Source organism: Pleurodeles waltl, chromosome 2_2 (assembly GCF_031143425.1).
Source record: "Pleurodeles waltl isolate 20211129_DDA chromosome 2_2, aPleWal1.hap1.20221129, whole genome shotgun sequence".
Lineage (NCBI taxonomy): Eukaryota > Metazoa > Chordata > Amphibia > Caudata > Salamandridae > Pleurodeles > Pleurodeles waltl.
In genome coordinates, this window is record NC_090439.1 from 743,804,769 (window position 1) to 743,819,258 (window position 14,490).

The window sequence follows — 14,490 nt, forward strand, 5'->3', positions numbered from 1 at the left end:
CAGCTGATGACATCAATCAATTTAATTTTTGCCTATTCTACAGGACAATGTCTGATATATCCCATCCTTCCATGTTCTGGAGGTCTGTACCTGTAAATGTGATCACGTACACAATATAATTCAGTCATGTATGATCTGCTGTTTTTCTGAAATCTTGCCCGCCAATGATTGGAAGAATGTTGTAAAAAAAATGTAAGACAAGACACCTGTATATATGTGTTGGTGTGGCATGGTTGTGGTCCTGAGGTAAACATTGTGTACATGTAACATATCCATGCTTACACAAGTAGTTTGTTTTGTCATTTTATAGATCACATGGTGTTACATATCTACATTGCTAAATGTGAAATTTACTACAGCAATGAGTTTGTGACTTATGTATTTATTGAAGTGGTAAAGGTGAAGACATACTTAGTGCACAAACACACATAAAAGAAAAGTAAAGTAGTCAGTCATGGTGAATGGAACCATAGACGTAGATGCCAAATTATCTGAAATCCAAAGTCCAGATTACTCCTCCGATCAGAAATTGAAAAGTGACCAGAATTAGTCTGCAGAGTGAATGTGTAGCACACAGTGGAAGAAATTAAGGTATTGTTGGGTTTCTTGCCAGCAGCACCTCACAGATATTTACTGGAGGTCCCGCTTGTGAGGGCAAGGAAGGTTCAGCTGCTGCAGAGACTGGAGTGTCTAGAGGTGTTTCTTTCTCTGGCAGGGCCTCCCTTCCTGTGGCTACCACAGATGTAGATGGGATTGATATTGCTGCATTACAGGAAGAGGTAAATGGTGGTAGTGAAAAAGCCATGCTCAGGGTTGTACAGATGTCCATCAGCACCCCTGTTAGGGAGCCCATGTTAGAGTTATGGACATCCTTCTGTTGGTACAAATCCCACTGCAAGTGCTTAATTTCCTGGAGTTCAATAAGTACCTTGCCCATCACACCTTGGGACTCCTGATAGACACCCAAGACTTGGCTGCTGGTGTCCTGGTCGTGAGTGGCCCCAGTGGCCTCACTCTGCTGGCCCAAAGCATCCCTCCCATGGACTCTATCTCATAAGCCTGTGCCCTTGGCCCAGGGTGCCCTCTCCAACTGGGTCCTGGTCCCTATGTGTCAGGGCTGGTGATTTGCACTTCAGGATCCAGGCCTGGGGGTGGGGGACAAGATTTGACTTACTGTGCTAGGTTCACAGGATGGGAAGAATGTTGTTTACCTGAGATGTTGCCACTGGGGTGGGAGGTGTTGGTGTGGGCACAGTGAGACTCACTGCTGCTGTCTGCCCAGGCTGACCGGATGTGCCAGGTCCGTCATCCAAGTCCACATTTCCAAGAGTGTTATCATCAATGAGGGCTTCATCCAGGAGTGGGTTGAGAGTCTGTTCGATGGAAAATCTCTGCCCTGGTGTTGTGCCGAATCAACCTGTCGTGAAATAGAGAACATTGTTATTGGTAAAATTGTGGAATCTACATCCAAATGTTTTATGTCACAGTAATTAGAGACCTAGGAAAATCTTAATAGGTACGGTTTCCTATTGTGATATATTTCCATGATATTGAACTTGTTGACATTTGTAGAGGTTACAAAAATGCATTGGAATTGAGCAGCTCATTAGGTGTGCTGATAAGTTGCATTTTAGATGAAGGAATGAACATAACATATAACAAACAGTTAAGCCAACACAGTGGAGAAGTAACATGTGTATTTGACCATTCCAAGGCCTAGTTGTGTACAATACAGGCAAACACCCAACTTGGTTGTATATGTAGTATTAGTCATAATGTCTGCAGTGCAGAGTCAATGTGTTAACTGCTACTTCCAATCGGCTGCAGCAGCTTAATGCCTCACAAATAATTAATGAACACACTTGGGGCCAGATGTAGGAAAGGTTTTTCACGACGCAAACAGCAAATTTTGCTGTTTGCGATGTGCAAAACCCACATCGCGATGCCCAATTCCCGTTTTGCGAGTCGGTAACCTGGTTACCGACTCGCAAAACAGGACTGCGAGTCGCAAACGCGGTCGCAAAGCAATCGCACTGGTGGTAACCTATTCGCAAAAGGGAAGGGATCCCAGGGGACCCCTTCCCCTTTGTGAATGGCCTGGAAAACATTTTTATTTGTCCTATGGACCATTGCCTGCTCTGAAAAGATTAAACTGAAACGTTTCATTTCTTCATTTTGTAATGCATCTCGTTTTCCTTTAAGGAAAACGGGCTGCATTACAAAAAAAAAACTGCGTTATTTAAATGCAGTCACAGACATGGTGGTCTGCTGTCTCCAGCAGGCACCCATCCCTGTGAGTGCTGCGAGTCGCAAGGGGGTCGCAAATTGCGACCCACCTCAGTAATATTAATGAGGTGGGCCTTTGCGACCCCTTGCGAGTCGCAGATGGTGTCAGGGACACCATCCTGAATCCTGAATTGCGACTAGCAAATTGCGAGTCGCTCTGACTCGCAATTTGCGAGTCGCAATTCAGGACATTCGTACATCTGGCCTTCGGTAAGGTGCCATTCCTGTCATAAATAGTTTTAGTTGAGGAGATGAGGACCACATCAAGCTAGAAGATGTCTCTGAGTAGAGCATGATATGTAGATTGCTCAGTCTATGAGAAGTAAAAATCAGTTGTGACATGGCAAACAAGTGTGAATGGGAAAGAGCGCGATTAGCCTCTTGTTTTGAGTTACAGGAACAGGGCCTCATGGTAGTTGTAGTCATGTCACTTTCTAACTCCCAACACTAGACAAATGGTAAACTCCATGATAAGTGACCATCAGTTGTAACATGGCAAACAAGTGAAAATGGGCAAAAGCACAGTAACCTCTTGTTTTGAGTCACAGAAACAGGGCCTTATGGTAGCTGTAGTCATGTCACTTTCTAACTCCCAACACTGAACAAATAGTAAACTTCATAAGTAACCATCATTTGTGACTTGGCAAACTAGCAAAAATAGGCACGAACACAATAAGATTTTGTCTTTTTAGTTACAGAAACAGAGACTCATGGTAGTTGTAGCCATGTCACTTTCTAACTTCCAACACTAGACAAATGGTTGCCAAACTGCGGTTAGGTTATACCATTAATTTACATATTGACACATACCATAGGTTCTGGGATGATATTTTAATAGTAACACACTTACAGACCCCATTCCAACATATGGCCTGTAATGGAAATTGATACATGTGATGGCATATGCAAAAATACACATTGACAATCTAACGTTTCCGATACTTTGTCTTTTGCATATTAGGAAAGTAGATGGACAACACAATTGCAAAAGCTGAGGTGAGAGCATACAGAACATTGAACTTTTGTGACAGTTGTTGTGATGTAATGTTGGACAATGAGTTATTGGTAAGGGCAGGTAAGTACCTACACTTAGCAACAGGCCACTAACCTCCACTTAGGTCCAGTTAGGTCTCAATAAATGAAACCCAGCTCAACCCTTGGTAGCTTGGCAATGAGCAACAAGGCTTAACTTAGGAAACTAGTGTGTAAAGCATTTAAAAATCTCAAAACAGTAAATAAGTGAAACACAAAGAATAACATTTTAAAAAATGAATGTTTTCTAGCGCCTAGAAGCAACTAGCGCACAAAGGGTTAAAAAAAAGGTCCTGCTGGAAATGAACAAAGTACAGAGCCACCCATGAGGTAACACTGACACACTTACTTTTAGAAGTGTGTCGTGATTCAGGAAAGTGGTCCACAGCACCAGCCAAGAGTTCAGAGGCTCTGGTTTGCCACTTGGGGTGTGGGACTCCAACTCCAACAATGCACGTCTTCAACTTATGGAGTTGCTCCAAACATCTCCAAACTTCCCGATCTTCTTCCAGAGGTCCTTTTTGGGTCCTGGAAGTGTCCACAACTTGATCCAAGGTTCCAGAAGCTCTGAGTTGCTCCTTGGGATTTGGGACTACAATTCCCAGAATGCACCTGGCCAGAATCATCATATGGCCACTGAAGGCTTGTCAGCTCGGTTCTGCTTGCAGGACTTGATGCAGGGGACTCTGGGCAGCTCCTTTGTACCTGTAGCAAACAGTGAGTCCCTTCTTGAAGCAGTAGAAGACAGGCAAAGTCCTTTCAGTGGTGAAGCCCAAGTGTGCAGCTGGTGCAGTCCTTCAGAGTGCAGTGTCCAGGTGCAGGTCAGGGGTCCAGCAGTGCAGTCCTTCTTCTTCTGACGTTCTTCCTTGTTGGGATCTGGTAGGGAACTGAGGTGTGGGTGCAGCTCTGCCACATTTATCCTTGCTCCTGGGTGAAACACAGGGGGGTCCTGGTTCTCCAATCACATGCAGGGTCCTTCCCACTGTGATGAGCACTTCCTGGGAAGTGCTGCAAAAATTAATCCCATGGAGCAACATTCCTCAAAAATCCATTATGGCTAAAACTGATTTTGGAAGGATACATCTGGCTGAGCCCACTCACTGGTGTGGCTAAAAATCTTAAACATACCCTTCTCCTGCCCTCTCCTAATCTAATCAGGGGGGCACCTAATTGTCTGGGTTTGCATGACGTGAGGGAGGTACTGGGTTGCTCCAAATGTTCTTCCTGGCCTTTGAAGACTAGTTTGGCAGCCCTCTCCTCTTCCTGCTTCCCCATCTGCTGGGGGAAGTTCTCCTCCCCAGGCACATCTTTTTGTGTTCAGCCCAGGCTACTTCACACCTCATCAAGGCAGCTTGGCCAGGCTTTACCTGAACAAGGTATATTAAATCCAACAATTGTAAGTTGTGGGATAAATTATAACAATTAATTTGATACCAAACTTGAGGTATTTGACACTTAAGGGGACTTTGTAAATTAAAGTCTCCCCATTCTAGCCTATCGAGGCAATTCACTAGAATGAGGGAAAAACGAATTTGGCTGTTTTACCTCACCGGGGCTTATAAAACTATTTTTATAAGGTCCCTGCTTATAGTTACATGGCACCCAACCCTAGGGGCACATAGGGAACACCTTAGAGGTGACATATGTAAAAATAAGGTAGTTTAAGACTTTGGAAGTACTTTTAATTCCAAAATCGAATTTGTATGTAACTTTAATTTAAAAGCAGTCAGCAAGGCATGCCTGCCTTTAAAATGACCCTGGGCACCTCAGCAGTGCACCTATGGGTGAACTACCTATGCTGGGGTCCCTAAACCTACCTGCCCTACCATATACCAGGGACTTATAGGTAGGTTGACATAGCCAATTATAATTAGCCTCATTTGCATACTGATTTTAGACAGAGCACAGGCCCTGGGACTGGTTAGCAGTACCCAGGGCAAAATCTGAGTCAGGAAAATACCAGCAAAAAGTGAAAAATGGGGGCAAAACGTTAGGGGGCCTCTGCAATCAGCCCTGTCTTCTCATGTTTAACTTACCAGACTCCCCCAGCTATTCCTGTCAAGCCGTCAGGATGCAGGGTGGCCAAGACCTTCTCCTCCAAGGATTAGAGTTTTAATTGGGTGCTGGGAGGCCCACCACCAGTCTTCTGGGCCTCCATATGTTGCTCAGTGGCCAGGGAATGCACCTGCCCCCTCAGGTCGTTCCACCTATTCCTAATATCTTCCTTTGTGCGCAAGGTGGTACCTACAGCATTCACTCTGCTGACTATCCTTTGCCATATTTCCATCTTCCTACTGAGAGAAGTATGTTGGTCTTGGGCTCCAAACAATTGTTGCTCTACTCTTATGATTTGATCAACCATGACTGTCAACTCAGCCTCAGAAAAACGTGGATTTTCATATCGTGGAATGACTGTAAATTAAAGTGGGTGATAAGGACTAAAAAACAAGTGATATTGGGGAAAAAGTTGTGGAAAGTGTTAAATGGGATGAGAAAAAAGCTCTGGCTTACCGCATAAAAAAATAAAACAATGATACATGGTCTCTGGTTTGCTGTGCTGCATTGGAGAGGCAAAGGGTCATGGTCTCGGATGGTGTGTGTTTTATAGTGTGATTTAAAGGTATGTCTACTTGGCCAATGGATGTCAGCTGTGTTGTTTTTTAATTCATCCAGTGGGCACTGTTCTGTTGCTTTTCTGAGAGCATACTGCGATGGCCTACCGCTGTCAGGTAACCACCACAAGGGGACCACCAGTACAACTTTGTTTTTGTAATCAGCTCAGCGGTGCGCCATGGCCATGACGTTAACGGGTTTTGCACCGCCAACATTGCAGCCCACCGCGCCACTGACGGGAAGCAACCCCTCGACACGGTCAACGGTTGAGGCTGCATACATTGAAATATGGTGGATGGGAGACCGTCGGCACAGTGGTCTTCTTGGGACCACCACAGCGGCAGACTGGCAGTCCGCCACGCAACTCATTATCGGGCCATTCATTTTTTTACTTCTGTCAGGAGCACTTTCCTCAGGAGCAGTACCCTCCAATACCCACCTTCTGGCAGCACCGACTCTCCGACTATATTAGTTATCAGAGGTTCAGAGTGGCCGGATGAGAGGAAGGAATTTTGGGGAGGGTACTGCAGGTTTGAAGACCTTTGACAATAATAAAGATTGTGAAATCAGAAGTCATATATTAAATGGCTTGATGTACTTTCAACAGATATGATTGTATGAACCTACTCTCACCTGTTGGATTTGTGATGAATGAACCAGATCTGTAGTTTGTTGGATTACTTTCCAGTACAGGGTAATTTAGGATTGTTGAGGGAATTTGGTTTCTATTCTTATCTTCCCAAGAATATACAGTCTTATATTCATGTAAATAAAAGCTCAGATAATGTATTAATGTTTAAACAAATTATGTAATATTCCTTAAAATAGCACTTAGGCTTTTAAAATACCAGAAAGGCAAAAATCACCAAAAGAATATTCACCAAAAATGAAAGTACGGGTTGCTTTCAAGCTTGTCGACACCTTGTAAATTCAATCCTGTTCTCTTTCTCCAAAATACATGAATGTTCTGTGATTCTCTGAATAACGTCTTTCAAAATGCTCTTTTATCACATCTCAGAAGTATTCTGTTTCTATAAATTAACTTCAGCTTGATATTATTTCAAAAAGGCTCTTTTATCACATCTCAGAAATAGCCTGTTTCTATTAATTAACTTTGACTTTACATTCTTAAAAAGAAAATACTTTTATCAAATCTCAGAAATGTTATATTTCTGTAAATTACCTTCAACTGTTCATCCTTTCAAAAAGCTCTGTTATCACATCTCAGAATCAATCTGTTCTATACATTAACTTTGACTTGACAGTTCTACTAGTTTTCACAAAATAAATTGAGTAAAGTGTTCTTTTGGTTTTCACAAAACAATGTCTGTCTATAATTAATGACAGGTTGTAACTCTTGGATGCTTCAGGCAGTTATGCTGGTATTTATAGATGGGCCTCACCTAATTACATAATCATCACTTGTATTCTAATTAAGTCAGCACATGGCAATTCTGCCTAAGGGAGGAAATACAGTCAATTACTTGCAAGTCAATGTGTATGCTTTGCAGGATGTAAATAAAGGATATTTTTAAATGACTGTCATTTCTGGAATACTTGCTCTCTCTTGTTTTGGATCACAACATTAATAAGTTAACAAACCCGGATTCTCCAGTTACCACCACAGGCAGGGCTGATAATCATGACAATTTCATATAAAAATACTTGGAATTTTTTATGTGTGGGATTACATTTTGAAGTTTTGAACTGAAGGTTTACAATGTTTTTTAAAACAAGTAATGTATTTGGGAATCTAATGTTATTATTGTTTGTTACATACTCAGATATATGCACTTATCCTATTGTTTGCAGGACTAAAGATAGATTACTAAATAGTCAACCCCCAATTATATATACTTACCCCAATATGTATTGGATTGAGTTAGAATTGTAAATATCCACCCTACTCAGAAAATATTCATTTTCAACAGTATAGGTATGAGTTATATTCATAAATATTCCCCCACCACTAAATGCATGCATTTTTCCCAATATTAGAGGGACTGGAGTTAGATTAGAAAATATGCCCCCACCCCTCTATTAGATCCAATTTCCCCATTTGTTAATGGGGCTGGAGTTTATATAGTACATTTGAGACCCTAAAATATTTGCAATTGCCCCAATGTTTGCTGGCCTAGAGTTTGAATAGTAAATGTGCACTCCCCCCCCAGTTTTACACATTTACCCCAATGTGTGTTGAACTGCAGTTAGAATATAAATGTAAATCCTCACCAATTCTATTCATTTACCGTAATATTTGTTTGAACGGCATTAGATTAGTGAATGAGCCACCCACTCCCAAATGTTTGGACATACAACAATGTCTTCAAGCCTGAAATTGGCATAGTAAATATGTCCCAATTATAAATATTCACCACAATGTTTGTAAGATTGAAGTTAGATTAGTGAATATATGATCCACAGTTACATGTAGTAACTCCAATGTTTGTAGGAATGGAGTTAAAATAGTAAATATGCCCCTCAATTATATGCACATCCCCCAACATTTACAAGAATGGAGCCAGCATAGTAAAAGTGACACCCAAGTATATGTGGCTACCCCACTGGTGATGGTACTGGAGTTAGACTAGTCATTTTTTGCTCACCCCTGCACCCCCAATTATATGCAGTTCTCTCAATGTTTGTAGGACTGGTGTTAGAATAATAAATATGCAGCCCCTCAAATTATAGGTAGTTACCTCAATTTCTGTATGGCGAAGTGAAAATAGAAGGTATGCCACCCCTCAATTATATGCATTTACCACAAAGCATGTAGGGCTAGAGGTCTAGCATTATTTATACACAAACTCCAATTCTATATACTTACCTGAATGTTTGTAGGATTGGAGTTAGAACAGTAAATGTTACCCTTACATCCAAAGTTAAATTTTTTAAAGGTTTTAGAATTTTAACCAATGATTTATGTTACACATATTGTTTCATGGTTATTTTGGATTTCATTGCTGTTGTTTGCATTTTACAATTAGATATTGATTTAGGAGGTTTATTATTTTTCTCAGAATATAGGATTTTGTAAAATAATTTTATATTTATAGATTTATTTCCTTTAGGGATGTAAATTTAGAATATATGTAGAGAGATGTATGATTTTAAATATTACATTAATTGTTTATTTTCACTGAATTCTAAAAACATTCTTTAAAAAAAATTCATTTAATTTATTTGTAACATTTACATCTGTATTTTGGCTGAATAAAGGTTTAAATAAATTAAGTTACATTTGTATCATTGATGTATGTTTTTTAAATGTTTTTTTTTAATTGCAACCAATTTACATGTTTTTGATTCTCTCTAGAAAATATATACATTTTAAGATTCTTTAGAATATACATTTTAAATATTGAATTATACTTTTTAAATGGACAGGACATGTACTTAATCAATTTCAAATATCTATGGGCCTGATTACAACTTTGGCGGAGGGTGTTAATCCGTCCCAAATGTGACGGATATTCCACCCACCGTATTCCGAGTTCCATAGGATATAAGGGACTCGTAATATGGCGGGTGGTATATCAGTCACATTTGGGACGGATTAACACCCTCCGCCAAAGTTGTAATCAGGCCCTATATATCTATATCTCACATATGACTCCGATCATAACATGTTCTATGACATAATTTATGACATCACCGACGACATCTCAAATGACAGAGTGGGCTGGGAGCGAACCTTGTGTATCCTCCCAACTGGTGAGTAATTAAAAAATGCTCCTGCCAAGCAAGAGCAATGAAAGTGGGCAGGAAAACTGCTATATCCATGGGGTGGGCTCCCTGGGACATAGCTACTGAGCCAGCCCCAGGGGCTGTGGGAGCCCCTCCCTTAAAGTTATCGTCCCTGGAGGTTAACTCCTCTGGGATTTTAATTGCTCGGGGAGGGGGCCTACATTGCCATTCTCCCCATATAATCACTTTTTGGCTCTGGGGTGGGCTGATAACTATCTCCCAGACCCACTATTCATTACAGTCATTAAAAATCTGGTGTCAAGCTCCTTTGTAAGCAAATGTGATGCATTTTAGCCACTGTCTTTATAGCCTCACCAGGCCACAACAAGGTTGATTATATGTGATTAACCAAAAACAAAGTTAAAAGCATGTAAACAAGTGCAAGTGAGCTGAGTGTGAGAGCCATCTAGGCATGCAGGTTAGTCACAAAAGACCTATGCCATCATACCAGAAACTACATGTACGCCACCACTGCTCAGAAAAATAATCAATGTGGCCATCTAGTGACAACTAATTGCACCAAGCAGTCTCAGAGCTAAGAACAAGTGACCTACAAAAAGGTTCTCTACACTAACACAAATACCAGCATACCAAGCTGTGCTCAAAAGAGAGTCTATCTCTAATAAATGAATGGAGAGGACATTCTATGAGGACTCCGTGACAAACTGTAAGGATAAAATATTGGCGAGAACACTAACCACAGATGGATTACCAAGTCAAATGGGAGGACACTGATTAATTGTTCATCAATTCATGAAAAAATTGCAATGCCTCCAGAGGGCCTTGCCAAATGGCAAAGATACCATCAATATACCCAAATCATTTTTTATTTTAGTCTTGAATGGATTAGTGTCTCCAGATATCCATTTCCCCTCAAAATGTGGCATAAACAGATTAGCAATTTCTGGGGAGAAGGTACAACCCATAGCTACTGCCTTCACTTGCAAGAAAAGTCTCCCTTTGAAGATAAAGTAGTCTTTTTTTCAAGCATAATATGGCTACTTCCACAAAAAAATAACTGGGAACATCCTCCAACAGGGTCCTCTTATCCAGAATGTCCCCAATGACTGCTGCTGAGTCATCCTATGGTATGTTGGTATAAACTGATTCAATATCCATACTGACAAAAATTATTTGGTGGGGTTCAAGGAAAACCTGTCAAATTTAGAAATAAAATTCATAGTATTCACATCTATATGCTTGGTGGTCGGCACTAAGGCTTCAGAAAGAAGTCAATATACCTTGAAACTGGTTCAGAAAGGAACCGCAGCCTGATATAAAGGGCCTTCCAGGAGAGTTTATTAGATCCTTATGAATTTCAGGTGTGGTCCTTTTTATCAAGAAATTCAATTTCAAGTTCCTTCTGACTTACTCATACATTTTCCTGAGCTACCTCTATAATCGTGTATCTGATGACTTAGTTCAGGGTGGGATTACATGAAAGGCTATGATAATGGTCTGGGTGCAGTTGCCTCCTATCTTCCCTGTCATATGAACCACAATCCATAAAAATAATCGCTCACCCTTGTCAGCAGGCTTGACTATAAAGGACTTGTTTCTACAGAGATCCTGCAGCGCTTTGAATTCATTGGCGGTTATTTTTCTGAAGTGCCTTTTCTTATTGTGGAGTTAGTCTATTGTGGAGTCAGTCTACTTCATTAAGGGACATTTCCTCAAAATTACAGCAAATGTAGATTCATTCTTAAGTCCTTATACACTAATATCAAGATGACCTTCTGGTTCTGGGAAAATAATCTTTAACTTAATGTGTCGAAATAATTGTAAAACCTCTTCCTTAACGCAGACAGGATCTTGAAAGACTCAGGGCCCAAAGCAGAGTTCTTTGCTAAACACTGCTTTTTATGGATCAAAGAGCTGATAGCTGGATAGGTTAGAAATGGAAATCTCCTCAGGAGCTACCACCTGTAAACTCTTCTAAGAGTTCTGAATTCTTCCCACTGCTGGGCCCAGACACTGCCCCCTCCCCTCTGCCTCTCTTCCCCCAGCTCTAAAAAAAGGTTGTTATTACTCATAGTAGGGCCCCAAGTTTCTTCTTCTGACATGGAGGAAGAACCAGAGAAAGTCATAAATCTCCTTCTAGACTGTCCTTGGTGCGCAAAGTTGGTGTTGTTTGGAGTGTTAGTCTTAAAAATATCTTCCTTGAGATAAAGATAGGTCACTTTGTGATTGTAGTTTTTAATACCTCTGGCCAATTTAGATATTTTCTGTAGGTTTTGAATTCAGCTATTTGCTTATTTTAATGTCCTGGATCAAATTATTGTCCAGTATTTCTTCAATCTCTTTCAATTCTAGTTCACTCTTTTTCAGGACTGTTTCCATTAAAAGTGCTAGCCAACCTTGTGGGCATTTTGTCGCAAAACCTCTAATTTGCGTCAAGTATTGTTTATGGTCAGTATATAACACTGATATTTTCCTTACTTGTCGTCGCCATGGGATTGTGTTATTTTGTAAGTGTTGAAGGAAGATTTGTGAGTGCAAGTATGTGCAAATCTGTTTTTTCCTAAGTCTTTTAGGTTTCTCCACGTTGTCTAGTTTGGTGTTGTTGATAGTTTCACTGCTCCCACTCGTTAGGGAAGGGTTGTCTAGTAATTTTGTAATCTGCTCTACCATGTAGCTCACTGTCAATGGTTCTGACATACTGCACATACAGTCTCAGCTAGAATACTGTGAAACTGAATATAATGTGTAACAGGATGTGTGTAACCAACTAGTGCTTAACAATAACTGATTTTAACAGTATGTCTGTCTGCATAACAACATCCTCACACCACTTCGGTTGCAAACATAGCCATGTAGTCACAGGGGAAGCCCCTGGAACCCTGACCGAACCTGGGTGTAAACTTATACAGGAGCAAGAGAGTTCTCAACAAAAATACATTAACAAAATAATCATTATGGGCCTGATTCACAAAGGTAAAGTGAGACCAAAAGTCTAACTTAGACCAAAAGTCTAAGATTACTATTTTTAGATATTCATAAAGGTAAGTTAATACTAGTAAAATCACTAGTAGTAAAGTTACTAGTAGTAATTTACCTTTGTCAATACCCAAAAGTAGTAAAGTTAGACTTTTGGGCTAACTTTACCTTTGTGAATCGAGCCCTCAGTCTACAATAATACAGTTCATTATTACTGCACATGCTGTTGCCTTTGGCACAACAAAGTTATACATAGTTTTACAAAATGTACACAGATTCATTCACGCATTATTAAATGTCTGGATTGTTGGTCCAGTGCTCCGAGGGAAAGTGAGGAAGTGAGAACATCACAAATGGCATCATGCGGGGGTGCCCAGAAACTCTAGCACCCTTCTCGACTGGTACAGGTCTGGCAAATTTGGGTAAATGTTGGGCCCCTTCATACAGTCAGTAAGTTCTAAGAGTTTCCACCCCAGGCATGTACGTTCATGACCAGACACCACTACATGGCTACCTTCATAGATCTGCTGCAACACTCAACTTATGAGCTACAAATATCTTTTATGTACTCCCAAGCAGGCTAACTGCAGCAAACTTACTTTGATATACTCTAGACCTGGAACAAAGGGAACCTGAGGAACTTCCCAGCGATATCCTCGGGAGGTTACAAGCCATAGTGAGCCACAGCACCTAAATGATACTCAGCCCTAAAACAAGATGAGAAAAGGTACAACACATCCAATAACTGTGAAGGTTAAGCATTTCCCTCTGCTGATATCTGGAGCAACTCACAGCTAGACAAGACAGAAGGAGGGAATAAAAAGGATTCCAGTATCAAAGACATGCTTCAACTGAGAGCCACTCTCAAAGGAGAGAAATAGACGAGATTAGCAGACAGGAGCAGCACAGACAGTGAAGGAGGTGGCCAGGATGCTTTAATCAGGTAGTCACTGGATGTTTCTTCCTACAAGCATTTCAGGAAGTAAAGGATGAGATAATAGCAGTGAAAACAGAACTTCTTTGAACCTGAAAGATATATTTGAACTGGGGTATAGACTACATATGCTCCAGAAAAACTTGACTGAACATGTGAGCTGTGGGAACCTCCAGGCAAGGTAAATGTGAGAGGGAGACAGTATTAACAATACAGTCATTAGCACGCAATATCTTTACCAAACCACGCATACCTTTACCACGCAAATATTTACCATGCATTTACAACAAAACTGTAAATATTTTGCAGATTCGTATAAACCTTTCATATATATATATTTATATATATATATATTTTATATATATATATATATATATATATATATATATAATATATATATATAAATATATATATATATTGTAAAGGCATGCATAGTGAAGGCATTTGCGTGGTAATGGTCATGTTGGAAAGGCATGTGTCTTAATCGCATGCATGGTTCCATCATACAACCATGTGAGAACCTGGAAAATAACTCCAGGCATAATTCTCATCTGAGGTATTGCATGTGGAATAGAGGGAATCGGTATATAGTAACAGGTGTTAGATCTCTGTGACTCCATCCTGTAATGAGAGGGGGAGGACCCAATAAGACTAGACAGAGTACCCTGGATTACACCAAACAGAAACTCTTCACCTGATGTCTTGGTGAGTGTGCACATTTCTCTGACAAAGACTTGATCATGCCCATGGAGAGACAGGGAAGCCTAAGCTCCTATAATACAACATTTTCTGGCCCTTTGTGTGATTACTTGAGTGACACTCAAGACAGTTAAACCAGACAATGAATTTATGTGGGCCACCCCATCATTCAGGCTGATTTTTCAATAGAAAGGACAGCAATGTGTATTGTATTCACTCAGAGAGTGTAGACAGCATTTAAT